The following is a 14,504-nucleotide window of genomic DNA, read 5'->3' as shown; positions in this document are numbered from 1 at the left end:
AGTTATTACTGAGCAATCATTTAGTACTTTCCTACTAGTACTAAATGACTGCGCAGTAACCAGCATTACTGCACAGTACTGGTGCCGAATTTTTTTTCCCCACAATGCTACTGTGCAGTAGCAAGGCGTTACTGTGCAGTAGCTCATTACTACTGCACAGTAGTGTCACTGCACAGTTAATGCCCAGCAATGCTACTGCGTGGTAGCAATGAGTTACGGTGCAGAAGCTCATTGTTACTGCACTGTAGCGTCTCATGTGGATGCGCTCAATGAACCCTAATTTTGGCTTATCTTTTACTAAGTGACATGATCCAAGGTTTTGACAAGAGAAGAAAGACCAAGTGAAAAAAATATATATCTGTCTGTCTCTCGCTGTCTCTGAGATTGGCTTGGAAGCCCCATCATTGGGGGAAGTCCAAAAAACAATTAGCTTCTAGGAGTGAAAAATGTCAGCAGGCTGTAGAAGGAGCTAGGCCAAAAACTTCCCTTCTTGGCTGCCACATAGCAATCCTCCACATCACAGTGGAAATATGGCAACGCACTTCTCAAAACCTGTTGCTTTTAAGTGCCTCGGCGTTTGGTGATTCAACTTAGGACACATTAAAGTGAGGCCTTGTTTTTAGAGGGTGGGTGCTCAACTTTTTTTAAGGGGAAATTGGGCCCCTTAAAGGCCACTCGAGCTGGGAGCCAACAAATCAAGCCCCCCCCAAATTGCTAGTCACTTTTGAAAATGTAGGTGCCCAGTTGAGCTGTCATAGCCTTTTCCTGCAAGGAAAATGAGAAGAAAGTGACCTGACTAGACAGCAAGTCCTTGCAGTGGAGAAAAGACGAATTATCTCTAGAAGTCACTCAAAATTACAATTCTGAACTCAGCTCTCAAGGGAATTACTGGCTTTCTATAGCTCTGGCTTCACTCCTTTGCTGGAAACCATCTGCCTCAGCTGTCTGAGCCATTACCTTCTGCTTCCCATTCCACAAGTGGGCTCTCCAAACCACGATACAACTTATATGCCCCCAAACCCAGTCTCGCCATTGCAAACCAACTGAACTTCATTTCCCGCATTTATTACCCATGGCTTTCTATATCTTCTGGGAACATTTCTGACCATCTTGCACCGGTATTTACATCTTGTCAACTCTTGGGAAACTTTTTGACCAAAGTATCAAATACCCCTGCTCTGATTTGCAAAGTAGTTGATAGACTGGGAAAGACATTGGCTTCTTTTGGACTCATTCCTTTTTTTTTCCCCTCTACTTTGGTTTATTTTTCTACCATGTCCTGCCTGGGCCCTGCTTTGTTTAGCTTGTGGGTCTGACTTTATCACAGCGCATGGTGACACGCCTGCCGAATAGTGATCTTTTTTGTTGCGTTCACTGGAGCCCCAGGGAGTGAGTTAACTTGAGTAGGAATTAAATCCAGGTCCTCAGTGCTTGTCTTCCAAAATATAATTCACCAAAATGTAATCTGGCTTTAAACAGCAGGGGATTTTTCTTTCCCTTTGTCACAGTCCAGTTCTCTTTATTTCAGGCATTTCTCTCATCTAAACACACACAGTTTTAGTTAGAGGCTAGCAGTTTCTCAGCTCCAAAGATATGATCTGGCCGGCTCCCAGAATGGACCTTGTCCATAGCTATCATCATTCATTATGATGATTATTTAGAGAATGCCTGATCCCTAACTGAACCCAACCCCCAGTTTTGGAAGAATTTCTCTCTGTTGGTGAATTCTGTGATAGTCCCCTAGAGCAGATCAAAGACAAGCCGACAGCTTGAATCTGAACTGATCTGAACTTCTGGAGGTTGATTAGGATCTGGGTCCAGATTACATAAGTAGCTTCCCCCCACCCCTCCTTTTTTGCTTTTTCTTGAAGTGGTTTAAACCAAATCAGGTTTGAACATCTCCCAGTGCTAGCTGAAGTTTGGGTCCGCTTCCAAATGTAACAGCTAAAGTGCATCCATCTTCTTTTTCCTTTATGATCACTGTTATTTGCCTCTCTGCCTCTTCCTTCTTGACCGCAGTGTGGTGCCTCAGCTCGCTTTGCTCTCAGTGGCTGCACAATCTTGATAATACCAGATAATTTGTTACATCCTCTATTAGTGACTCCATGGTTGATTTCTTAGACCCCCCTAGGCCAAGTGCTGTCTTGGTTCCAGGCTTCTCTTTTTGCTTTGTATTTGGCCGCCCTGCGGGAAATGTTTCCAGATTTGCTGCTCTTTTATTTCCTGCTGCAGGAAATGCTGAGCCCTTTCTCGGTGTAGGTCTGCATGGCACACTGCAATGCAAGGCAGAGATAGACAAGCAAGCTATAAGTGAGCTAGATCAGGTACTGGAAGCAATCTTGCTGTGATAGCATGCTGTGTAGTGGTACCCTCGGTTATCCTGAAGGGAGAAGGTGGCTGGATAGCACTGTGCTGAGTGAGGTGAAAGAAACTCAGTTAGAAAACCACTGTGATCTACTAAATAGGGAACTGGACAGATCCTCCTATTCTTGGCCCTACCTCCAAGCCACTGGATTACCTTGGGCAAGTTACCTTGCTGGGGTCGTTTCCTGCCATGGCAGGGGGTCGGTGTTGATGATCTGCTCAGGTCCCTTCTGACCCGACCAACTATGAAACTATAAGTCACTTTATCTTCTCTGCCCTCTGTTTCTTCCTCTTCCGTCCTTCCTCTGTTTCTCCTATTTAGACTGCAGGACCTCAGGGCAAGGATGGTCTCTCACTTTGTATAGCACCTAGTACAATCTTACCCTGGGAACTTTAGATACTATGGCAATACAAACAATAGCACTAGAGAGATCATTGCCATCATTTTTCATTACTGATGAGCTGAGCACAGATCCAAGAGAAATTGGAGCTGGTTGGAGATGTTGTTCATGGCTGTTTTTTTCCTAATGATTAAAAATAACTTTGTTTTTAGGACAAGACCGACTCTGCCGAAACCCCGACACTAGCCTTGGATTTTGACGTAACGGAATGTCTCTTCGTTTTCCAGCCCAGATTCCTGCTACAAAGCTACACAATGTACCAGCCCTGAAGTTATTTGGATAGATATATTTCTTATTTATGGGAGGAGATTGGCCTCTGCCAAGACACAAAACAAATGGAAATCAGAAGGCATTAGGGTCTAACTTATGGGTACCTGGGCAGTCTCATTATTCTTTAATGCCAGTGATAAAACAGCACCTTGATATATCTAGGCTGGGTGGATGGATATTTCACTTATTTCATACATGGTCGCACCAAAAAATAATTTGACAATTGGAAATTTAGCAGGCTTTTTTCCCAGATCTACTGCTTTGTGTCTGCATCTCCTACCGAAACTCAAGGGTTCAATGTCAGCTCAGAAATGTGGGTTCTCTTATGAAAGTGTGGCAAAATAGAGTAGACTTAACTCTCATTACTGCAAAGCTCTCTGCTATTCAAAGAATTTTTTTTTGGTGCAGGAACACATTTAGGAAAAGTGTTCAATACTGATGTTGAATATCCACCCATCCACCGGGGAAAACAACCGAATTCCCAAACTTTTGAGGTCCAGAAAGTACCACAATGAGGTGCAAGATCTGGATTTGGGGTGAAACATCATATTTTTAACCTTAAGCATGTGCATTGCAACTATTTTATATGGGTTGCCATATGTTATATCTTTTCACCTGGGTCACTTGGTACAACACTCCCAGTGATGGTGTAAGTGAAGCATCCACTTCAGTTCAGACCAGACAATTTTCTAATATCCACTCTGTGCTACTGTAGCTTTTCTCATTAAAACATTCTTTTCTCAGGTGGGTGTCTTCATAGTTTGCACTCTTGTTTCTGTATCTGTAGTGTATGTGTGTGTGTGTAGGGGGCGGGGGATCAGGTGTGTGTCCATGGGAGTTGGGCTAAACATGCAATCCCAAATTCAAGCTAGATTTGACTCTGAATGTCTTATGTCTGTGATGAGCTGAACACAGACATGGTGTCCAGTGTTTTCATGGTTTACACTCCATTTCCACATCTGGCACTGGGGTTGGCGATGAGGAATTTGAGGGTACAACCAAACAGTGTCACCCACATTCACCATAGGGATGCTCCCAAGCACTCATTTCTGCTCATGTGTGCCATACCGAGAAATATTGTGGGAAGTTGTGACAGTGCCTGTCACTTTAAGATGAGAAAAAGTTCTGGGAACAACTCAGGCAGCAATCAGGGAAGACACCTGACCAGAAGGGGGCAGGGCTTGAGGGATATATAAGCCCAGGGTCTGGGGTAGGGAGGCAGTCTCATCCAGGTAGCTGAAAGGGAAGGAGCTCCTGAGCAAGCTTCTGGGAGAGTGACCCTGGCTCACACCAAGCATGTCTGGGAGTAGGCAGCCTTAGGGCTGGGGAATGTCTGGTGGTTTGTGGAAGGGACTAAGGGGAGGTAAGGAGGTCCCAGCTGGTCCAGGAGGAGAAGGGGAAAGGGGCCCAGAGAGACAGAGAGCAGGGGAAAGAAGGCTTGGAAAGAGGGAAGAGGGCCAGAGGGCCCAGGGAGCAGGTGGGGCCAGGGTGTCTGTAGGTCTGGAGTGGGACCATGGATCAGGAGGGGCTGAAGGCCAAAAAGGGCCATAGTCAGAGACTGACAGGGCTGAAGACCCCTGGGGTTTCAAGTGCCCTAGGAGTGGTGCCAAGGTCTAAGGAGAAGGACCAAAGGACAGGAGGGTCACAGAGGGAGACTGAGGGGGGCCAAAATGCCTATAGCCAAGAGAGAGACTGCTGAACCAGGAGTCCATAGCCTGTAGGGGTGGTTATGATTGATTAATAAGTGAGAAATCTGCAAGGCATGGGTGTGGGTACTGGGGATGACAGAGCCCACATAATCAGTCCTTAAGGCGATGAGCAACAACATTGACAGTCATGAGACAATTGGACTTGGGAAGCCCTGGGGCAGCCTCCTTTTTCTGAAAGTATCATTTCATCAAGGCATGGCAGGCGAGGGGAGAGAAATTGCCCAAAGGCAGCCAGGTTGACAGGGACAGAGGGGGTTCTAGGGCCATTGTGGCCATCCTGGAGTTGGACCCCATTACAAAGCCTTCTCTGAGGACAACCCCAGCAGCCACGTACAAACATGCTGGAGGCCAAGGTCTTAAAAGCGGCAATGGGAGGAAGTCTGCAGATCATCACCACTACAGCTCTGGGCTTGGCCTGTAACAGTGGCAGCAGTAGGGAAAACTCAAGTATGTTCCTACCGAGACCTACCAGGGACATGGTGTGAACACCCTCATGATTCCCCTCCAGAGCCATGGGATGAAGTTCTATCACCTATATTATGATGGAGGCCAGACCATGGGCTTAAAACCGTTCTTTCTAGCCTTAATATCTATGCATCTGTTTGGATCTAGACCAAGATTTTGGGGGTCTGTTTTCAGTCCCCACTCTAACAGGAAAAATTTAGCCATTTTTACTGTCTCATTAAAGACTGCATTCAAGAAGATGAGGTATTTAAACACTACCATAGGCCAAGACAGACCAATACTTTATTGAGATGAAAGAAAAAAGAATGTCCTTCTAATACCTCATTAGACCACAAAACAGCCACTCCCCAGGACTGTGTGGATGGCATCTGAGTTTTATTGTAAAGAATACAACAGAACACCCAAACTTCTAAATTATCTGGGTGGAAATTCTTGTCTCCTGAGATCATGAGCTCTTCCCCAGTTAATTTTAGTAGAGAATGCCACAAGCTTGAAACTCAATGTCTGTGTTATCAGATCATCTCGCCTTGAATACAGCTCTTCAACACTCTTCAAATGTCATGCAACACCTCAGTGTTTCAAGCAAAAAATGGGGGCATTCATGAAACATTTTCAAAGGTTTCCATGTTTTTTTCACCAGTTCTAGAGTAAGTTGTCATTTTTCAAATTTGTATACATTTCAAAATTTGGGAAAAACTGGAGAAATATTCCTCCTTCTATTTCCATCCATTTTCTGGCCCTACATTAGTTAGTGGTATCCCCTCTGATGAGCGTGTGTGGTCTGTGAAGCCTGTGCCTCTTGCATTGCTACTTTGGGTACTCACATATTTTTACACCTCACATTCACATGTTGGGTGTTTTTTGATGTGTGCTGTGTGATTGAGTGACTGACGCCTCTTACATCTATGACTAATTTATAGTAATTACAGCAAATTACTATAAATTAATACTTTCAAGTGATTTGCAATTGCTGAAAGTGAATGTGTGGTACTGCCTTAAATGAACCCCATCTTCTGATTATTTCCAGGTCTCTGCCAGCTTTCTAACCAGAAGGAGGCAGCCATGAGATTCCTCTCCCCTCTTGAGGCTGGTCCCAGTATAGGACCTGACCCTGCATAATTCAGATTGTGTGATACTGTGTGCTGGCATGTTTATAGCAGGAGAAAGGACCCGTCTTCCCACAAGCCCCAGTGCAGATGAATCAGTTCCATCTACTGCCATTAGCTCCATCTCTCCTCAACTCCAAAAAAGCATGAAAGCCCCACTGTATCTTAAAATCATAGAAAAACAGGGTTGGATTGGATCTCAGGAGGTTCATGGAGTCCAAGTCCCTACTGAAGGCAGGACCAGTATTGTCTAAACCATCTCACCCAACTGTCTGTCTAACTGGGATTTAAAATATTTCTAGTGGTGGAGATTTCACAGCTTATCTAGGAAATTTTCTCCAGTGCTGCACAATCCTTAGAGTTACAAAGTTCTTCTAATAGCTGCCTAAAATGTCCCTCATTGCAATTTATGACCATTACTTCTTGTCTTGTTCCTGGAAGCCACAGAAAATAATCTATCCCCATCTTCTTCCTAACCAGCTTTAAGATTCTTGAAGACATTACTCCCCTTAGTCTTCTCTTCTCCAGACTAAATAAACCCTGTTCTGCCAGACTTTTCTCCATGTTTCTTAGCCCTCTCATCATTATTGTTGCTCTTTTTGGACTCCTGTCAATTTGTCTACACCTATCTTATGGCATGGCAGATGGATTTGCCTTTATCAGGTGATCCCAGCTCTACTTAAAACCCAGGCCATGGAGCACTTTGAGATGATAAAAGGCTGAAGATTGGATTTATATCTGAGAAGTACAGAGGACATCTCTTCAGGCAGAGGGAAGAAGAGGCATTAGCCCATGCTGCCAGCCTCTACCACTCTTGAGTTAGATTGTCAGTCACTTGTCAAGGTACTCATCATTGTCCTTTGCATTTCCCCTTAACACTTTCTTTTGCAGCAATGACTGCAAAAAACCTTGACAACAGTTGTTTGGCCAGAGACCACTGCCTGACATCTTGTTGAACTCCCTCTGTGATTGTCTGCATCCACCTGTTGCCTCCTGTCTTATATTCTGGCTGCAAATCCATTGGTAAAGGGCTGTCTTTTGGGTCTTTGTACGTACAGCTCCTGGCACATGGAGATCCCATCCATAAGTGGTCCTGCTAGGTACTATAGTAATGGAAGTTTGAGATGGCACCAACAATGACAGAATAGCAATGCTAATACTAACTCCCAAAAAACATTAGTAGAAGCATTAGAGAAGCTCCCAAAATCATGCAATTCATTAAAAAAATCATGAGGCATTTGAATACTAGTATTATGTTTGCTCAAGGCATTCATAAAGAAATGACTCCAGCCCCGAATGTGGGAAAAAGTGCTGCCAAATTGGCAGGCACAGAATATATTGTAAATATAAAGTAAAACTATACATGCATTGACATTAGCAGATTCAACTGAAAGTCACTGCAGATTCACATGGGCAGATTCAACACATTCATCTATCTCACAATAGGTAGGGGGTGGGTGGGTAGGGTTCTGTGCACCAGGGTACATTTAAATTCTAAGAGGCCACATTTTCCAGCATCCCTCCATGGCCACAGATTCATTTAAAAAAAAATAGGGCAGAAGGGGCCCTCAAGAGATCCATCTAATCCAATGGTGCTCAGTCTTTTAGAGCATCAAGTCAGGTGCTTAAGACCTGGATGCTTTGTAGGGCCAGGGATCCCCTTTGCTAGGTGACATGGAGAGGGAGAACAGGAGGGTGTTGGCTGTCAAGGTCGGAGGGAGGGGAGGGAGAGCTTGAAGGGAAGACAACTTACTTCTGGTAAGCAGTGCTTGTCTAGGAGAAGGATGAGGGAGAAGAAGAGGGAGAGAGTAAGGAGCATCTGCCTTCGTGAGGGGAGAGGGAGACAGTAAGGTGGGCTTGGAATAAGGTGGGTGTGGAGGGGATCAGCATTGTGGCACAGGGCAGGGAAGGGGATCCACCAGGCCTAGCTGTATGCTACCGATTCCCCATGCTGCTGACCAGATCCAGGCACTTCAGGAGCCAGATTTGGCTCACATGCTATACACTGGGCACCAACCCCCTGCTCCAGGTGGGATCACCCCTATCTAAAATCATCCCAGACAAGAGTCAGTCTATCCTGCCCTATAAACATTTCCAGGGACAGAGATCCCCCAACCTCTCTATTCCAGTGCTTAACCAACGGTAGGGCCAGGGATTTAAAACATGCCCATAGTGGCCAAGATGCTCATATGACCACATGCCTGGGGCTTTAGGAGAGCACATGCCTCTCCTGATCAAGTCAGGAGAATGGGGGACACTGCAAGCGAGGACTAAGGCTCGTGGCTGGAGCGGTGCAAATGGCCCGGGTATGAGGACCAGGAAGGAGGGAAGGTCATTCGGGCCGTCTGGGCCCTGGGCTGGGAACAGCACAGGGGGTGTGCGAGGCGAGGAGGAGGAGTGGAGTGAGGGCATTGGGACTAAAATAGGCCTCAGTATTTGAGCCGTGGTGGCTCAGCAGAGCTATTTGTAGTCGCTAGGGAGGGGCTGCCGGTCAGGGCCAAGGTGCTTTGGTGGAGAGGTGAGTATGTGTGTGTGTCAGAGGGCTGGATGCTTGCCCATCGCTGCCTGGGCTTTGCTTGTCCCAGGACGTGCCATTACAGCGTTTTGCTTTCATGAGCACAAGATTCACTCCCAAGTTGACAAGAATAAATAAATAATATTATCCCCCCCCAGACACACACGCCCCCCTTCCAGAAAAACAACATCCTATCTGGAGAATGTTTCTTTTTGTCAAATGTGGCTAGGAGACCTGCCAAGTTTGGAGGAGATCTTTTTTTAGCGGGAGCATCTGGCTCTTTGGGAGACTCCCAAGGGAGTTGAGCCGGTGGCTTTACATATGCTGTGGTTAAGCTGCTAATGGATGGACTGTCTGGGCTGCCGCCTTCTCCGCTGATTTTCGAGTCCCAGGCCTGAAAATCTATGTCTGAGCCCCATGACCTCTAGTGCTCTTGCCAGAATTACACATGGCAGCAATTTCCATCGCAATATCCCACCATGCAGATGAAGCAAGAGGGTGGGATGGAGCTTGGCCATCCTTTCCTTTGAACCCAGTATGGGAGCAGGGGGAATAATCGATTTTTTTTTGATGAAGTGGCTGAACCAGAAATTCAAGGAAAAGGAAAAAAAAAATCCACTCCAATTGAATCCAAACTGATTTGTTTTTAAAGTTTTGATATAAAAAAAATTGGGATCAACCTGAGACAGGTTACCCAGTTATATGGATTTTGTAACCCTTTCTAGTATCTGCCCCCCTTCCTAAATCTTTCATGAATTTCTACATGGAAAAAGATGTTTTGAACCAGAAAAGGTTTAATTTTGGGGGTGTGGGGGTGTGTGGGGGGGTGCCTTTTCAGTTCGCAAATGCAGAAACAAAACGTTCTGTTACTTTTTGAACATTTTCATTCCTTTTCTTCCCTGTTTTTGGCAGGAACTATTTGCTAAAATAAACCTGAGCAAAAATAAACCCAAGGAGCAAGGTTTTTTTGTGGGTGTTACCTTTCATTGGACCTTTCATTGGACCAACTGCACGTTTGGGATCATTTTAGACAAGCTTTGAAATGCAAGGCATTCTTCAGCTCTGTAGACCTGATTTCACAAAATAGCTTGGGTGTCTGAAAATCCCTATTTCTGCAATGCTTATTTACTGTGTCCCCAAGAAAGTATTTCTCCCCTCTCCATTTGCGATGCCTGCAAAACCTTTGAACTGGTGAGGCAGCTGGCGTGTCAATCCCATGCGATTTCTACTATCCCGAATGGTGGCATTATTCTCTTCTCCAGCTCCCTTGATTTGCTGCATATACCTGTTTGTGTGTCATCTTCCGCTGTGTGCCAGTCACTGTGGGATGCTGACTACCAGAATGAAAAGAGTCGCAACAGCAATGCAGGAAGGATGAATTTTCAGGATGTGCCACCAGCAATGCTTGGCTTTAATAAATACAAGCATTTTGTAAATAAATTGGTATTTCTACAGCACTGCAGTGTGTGCACCGAGTCCTGCGACCATCACACCAAGACCTTCAATGTGTATGCATAGGCAAGAGTATGGAGGAATAGAGGCTGCCCAAGAACTACCCCCCTTTTAGACCACTGAAACAAAGTCCAAAAGCCAAACCAAGTCTGGATGTCCAGTGCCTCAGTGGTTGTAGCTTCTGCTAGTGAGTAACAGAGAACTGCTGCTGACTCCCTAACACCTTAGCAAGGGCACATTTCTATCAGGGTGATTCCCCTTAGTCTTTCTCCAACCAAGAAGCACCCACAAAGCCGCGGGAACTAGGGTTTTGAGGCTTCTTATACTCTCCTTACTCTGGAGATTGCAGCATATTGGCATTTTATAGGAGCTACCCCGCTATGAGTAGCCCTATCACATTGCCACCAGGCCCTCCAGCTGGCTGCAGTTTACGGTCATACCCAGCTTTATTATATACTCACTGCTACCTACAAATGTACACGTTGCTGTGCTCCAGCCAGGCTCCCTCCTAAACCAGAAGCAACGTAGCCTCCTTTGCACACTTCTTTGGGCTCCCTAATTAGAAGTGGTGACTGCCAGGGCCAGTTAGCACAACCCCAAGGCAACAAGCCTTCCCATGGCATGGACCGTTTTAGGGGCAGCTCACCTGGAGCGGCGTAGCATACTTCCAAGGGCAGTAAGTTTGCTGGGCCAGCATAATTGAAGTGATGTAGGAGGCCATCATCCACGCCAGGAGGAGAGAGCAGATTTGGGGGTTTCACTCAATCAACCTCGGCCACTGCCCCATGCCTAAATGTAACCACGTGCATATAACAAGCAAAACCCAATTGCTTCAGGCAAGGCGAAATGCAGGCAGGATGGAGGTGACCCCTACTCCTTCACTGTGACATTTCTAGACATTTCCTGGCAAAGGATATATGCGGACGAGGGAGGACACTGCCCCACCTCTTCTTTATCTCAGCCAGCTAGTAATAAAGTCTGTCCAGCTTTTCATCTTTGATGGCTTTCCAGCAGGGGCAACTCTTCAGCTTTTACCACTTTAGCCCAGTGCCCCCAAACTAGGCTATAAAGACAGATTCATTCCTGTTTCATGACCTTAGGAGACATGGATTTCAGCAGAGCCCTGTCATTTCCACACTGTGTGGCAGCCTCATTGCTTGCCCTTGCTGATAATTTTAGCTTTTAAGAGCTCATTGTTCAGGGATCAAGCGTGTAACACTTAGGCCTGTCTTTCGCCTGCCAGTCCTCCTGTTTTATGACCCAAGCACCTGTCCAACCAGCAGTAAAAAAACAAAACAAAAAACCCCTTATAAACATAACAGGCCAGTAGGAAAAAAACCATGGACTGAATCCTACCCCAGCTGTCTCATGAAGGTGGTTTCAGCTGATGAACGACTTGAACGGCGACACTTGCCTACACTCTCGAAGGCTCCTCAACGACCCACTGCAACAAATAGCAATCGATTGGCACAAGATGCTTCTGTCGGCCCGAAGGATGCCTTTGAGGGACCTCGTGCCATTGGGAAAAGCTAAATATAGTTCCTTTGGCTTCTGAAATGAGCCAGGCTCTTTCTGAGAACTTCTCACATCACATCTCACCCGCCTTTTGACAAGGGGAGGTTGCCAAAAGCACATCTTTGCAGGGCTCCAGCATCCGCACTCGCTTTCAAGAGTAAATTGGATGCTTATCTTGCTGGGATCCTATGACCCCAGCTGACTTCCTGCCCTTTGGGCGGGGGCTGGACTCGATGATCTCCCGAGGTCCCTTCCAGCCCTAATGTCTATGAAATCTTTCCAGGAGCAATTCAAGGTGCTGGGTTTGACCGTAAATGGTCGGGGCCCTCTGTACCAAATGGACTGCCTTCTCCCTCACATCCCATTGCTCTTCCCAAGGTCAGACAAGAGCAACCTCCAGCAAGTAGCATCAGTGTGCCAAGTGATTCCCAGCCGTTGCTCCTCAGCTCTGGAAACCTCCTCCCTGAGGGCACCTGAATCTGAGCATGGACGTCTTTCAGGAGCTCTGCAAGACCTTGCTATTTGAGCAGGCATTTGGCAACCCAAACTAGGCTGAGATGTTGTTGAGACAGGTCTCTATCTTATGTTGATATCCTAGTTCCCATTTCAGTTGTTTTATTGTCCTCCTGTTTTATGGGTATTCTGTTTCTCTTCTTGTAAGCCACCCTAAGCCTTGTTGGCATATATTGCATAAACAGTCTGCTGGTGTTTGGCTCTGCTCTGCTGATTTATTGTCTGGGAGGACTCAATCCCATCCTACTGGGGTCATGGGCAATGATCCCATGGACTTTAACTGTAGCACGGCCGAGGTTGCAAGGGACTCCAACATTTTAAAAGTGCCTAAGTTGCTAAGGGAACAGACATCCCATGTTCAAAAATGTCTTAGGCTTTTCAATGTGTCAGGTATCCAGGTTGTAGCCAAAAGGCAAAAAGGAATCAGGACTCATGGGAGAGGTGATACCTTTTATTAAACCAACTAGTTTGCAAAAACAAGTTCTTTAATTGCAAGTTTTTGGGTGCAAACACCCTTCTCCAGGCATAGAATAAAAGGTTGTAAAAGTTTTCCTGGGTAACAACGAAAGCTCATAGTTCATAGGAGAGTTGAAGGTGTGGTAAAATCTCCTACTTGGAGCGTTAAAAAAAAAACAGTTTAAAAAAAAAAAGAACTGTTCCAAACAGGTGATTTTAGCACACCTTCAACTCCTAATGAACTTTCCTTTCATTGGTACCTAGGAGAACTCTTACAATCTTTTCTCCTATGCCTGAAAAAGGGTGTTTGTGCCTGAGAGTATGCAATTAAAGTTTTGTTTTTTTTTTGCAAAAATGTAGTTGGTCTAAAAGATTAAAGTTATCACCTCTACCAGAAGTTCGGCTTCCTTTTAGGCTTTTTAATGGCTTTGAACATCTCACCCTCGATCATCTTTTCCTCTGTCCTTCTACCACAGCTATGTTGTTCTAAAACCAGGCCCATATTATTGTCTGGTCTGTAGCCTGCGGTCAATGAAGACTAAATAAGAATAAAAACCCTTGGCCAATTAAGACCATCCTTTCTAATATCTCCTTGAACAGGTTTAAGCTAGCTTTAAAATCAGCTTAGCAAGAACAGGGGCAGCTGAAGACCGCATTTGCCCCAGGGGCTACCACCATGGAAAAATAGTTTCTGCAAAAGATTAACTCATCAAACCCAATTCAACAGGGTGCACAGTTATAGACACAGGGGCAACTGTAACTCAAGCAATTATAACTTTTGAGCGCACCCTAAATAACGCTCTTTTAAATGATCCTTGGTGTAATTTTTAGGCTGGCTCTAAAAACAGATGGTAAATAATGTTTTAAATGGGTTATTTTAACCGGTGCAAGTCTTGCTTGCTTTCATTCTGGTAGAAGACTAGCTTATTTGTGGTTAGGTTAAACTTGTCCCTAATTGATGGACGGAAATAAACCAAAAAGCCTAGCTTCTGTGATCCCAGGGACTGGTTCTTTGTCCAGATCCTCTCTGACAGAAGAGCGGACACTTTATGGCTCTTCCTGAGGAATACTGATTCTGGGGTACGGTGATCCCAATTCACTGGTGCCTAGTAGAGATGCAATTGTATCGGTAAGTCTGGGCATTTACCAGGCATGCTTGTTTCATTCATAAAAAACTGGTTTTACTGCACTGTTACCTGGCTCAACATTGCTGCTGTAGCTGGCTCTACACTGAGAGGGTTTTCCTGGTATAGTATTCTGATATATCTATAGTGGCACAGTGGTCCTAACACAGACATGGCTTGAGAGGCATAGCTCTGGTCCATTTTCAGGAGAAGCTGCTGAGTCCTGTAATGTAGATGCACAAATAGGCCATGGAAATGGAGAGGAAAAGGGTATGAAAAACCTTCCTCTTTTGTGGCCCTGTTAAAGGCCCCAGTTGTAGTCCTAGTCCCATGTGTTTCTTTGTGCAACCGCCATGTAAGTCCAGTGTTGAGGGGTGCTAGTCTTCTTGAAAGGGGCAGTTGTGAGGATAGGCCAACAGACGCCATTTTGCAAGCTTGCTTGAGGACATGTGGAGACCAGCCCAGCAAAGAAAGGGAAGAGCTGTGGGTCAATCAAGCTTTATTTGCATGGCATAGTTGCGGTTGAGGCGGTGGGTGTCTCTGTCTTTTCATGATATATGCTACATCTTGCATTCCCATGGCTCTTTTCACCTTCTATTTCTTGACCTTATGAG

At 45.5% G+C, this 14,504-nt stretch overlaps 1 protein-coding gene across 1 annotated transcript in view; it reads left to right on the top strand.

Moving 5' to 3' along the window:
• MYL3 (myosin light chain 3) overlaps window positions 1-3,778 on the top strand; it is a 39,749-nt gene extending 35,971 nt beyond the window's left edge. The window contains exon 7 of the mRNA XM_090047964.1: window positions 2,918-3,778. The gene's annotated coding sequence lies outside the window, so the exon portion shown is untranslated. The remainder of the gene's footprint in view (window positions 1-2,917) is intronic.
• Window positions 3,779-14,504: the final 10,726 nt, after the last annotated feature.

Source organism: Crocodylus siamensis, chromosome 5, assembly GCF_052110815.1.
Source record: "Crocodylus siamensis isolate JL-2025a chromosome 5, ASM5211081v1, whole genome shotgun sequence".
Lineage (NCBI taxonomy): Eukaryota > Metazoa > Chordata > Crocodylia > Crocodylidae > Crocodylus > Crocodylus siamensis.
This window is presented reverse-complemented; position numbering and strand designations above follow the sequence as displayed.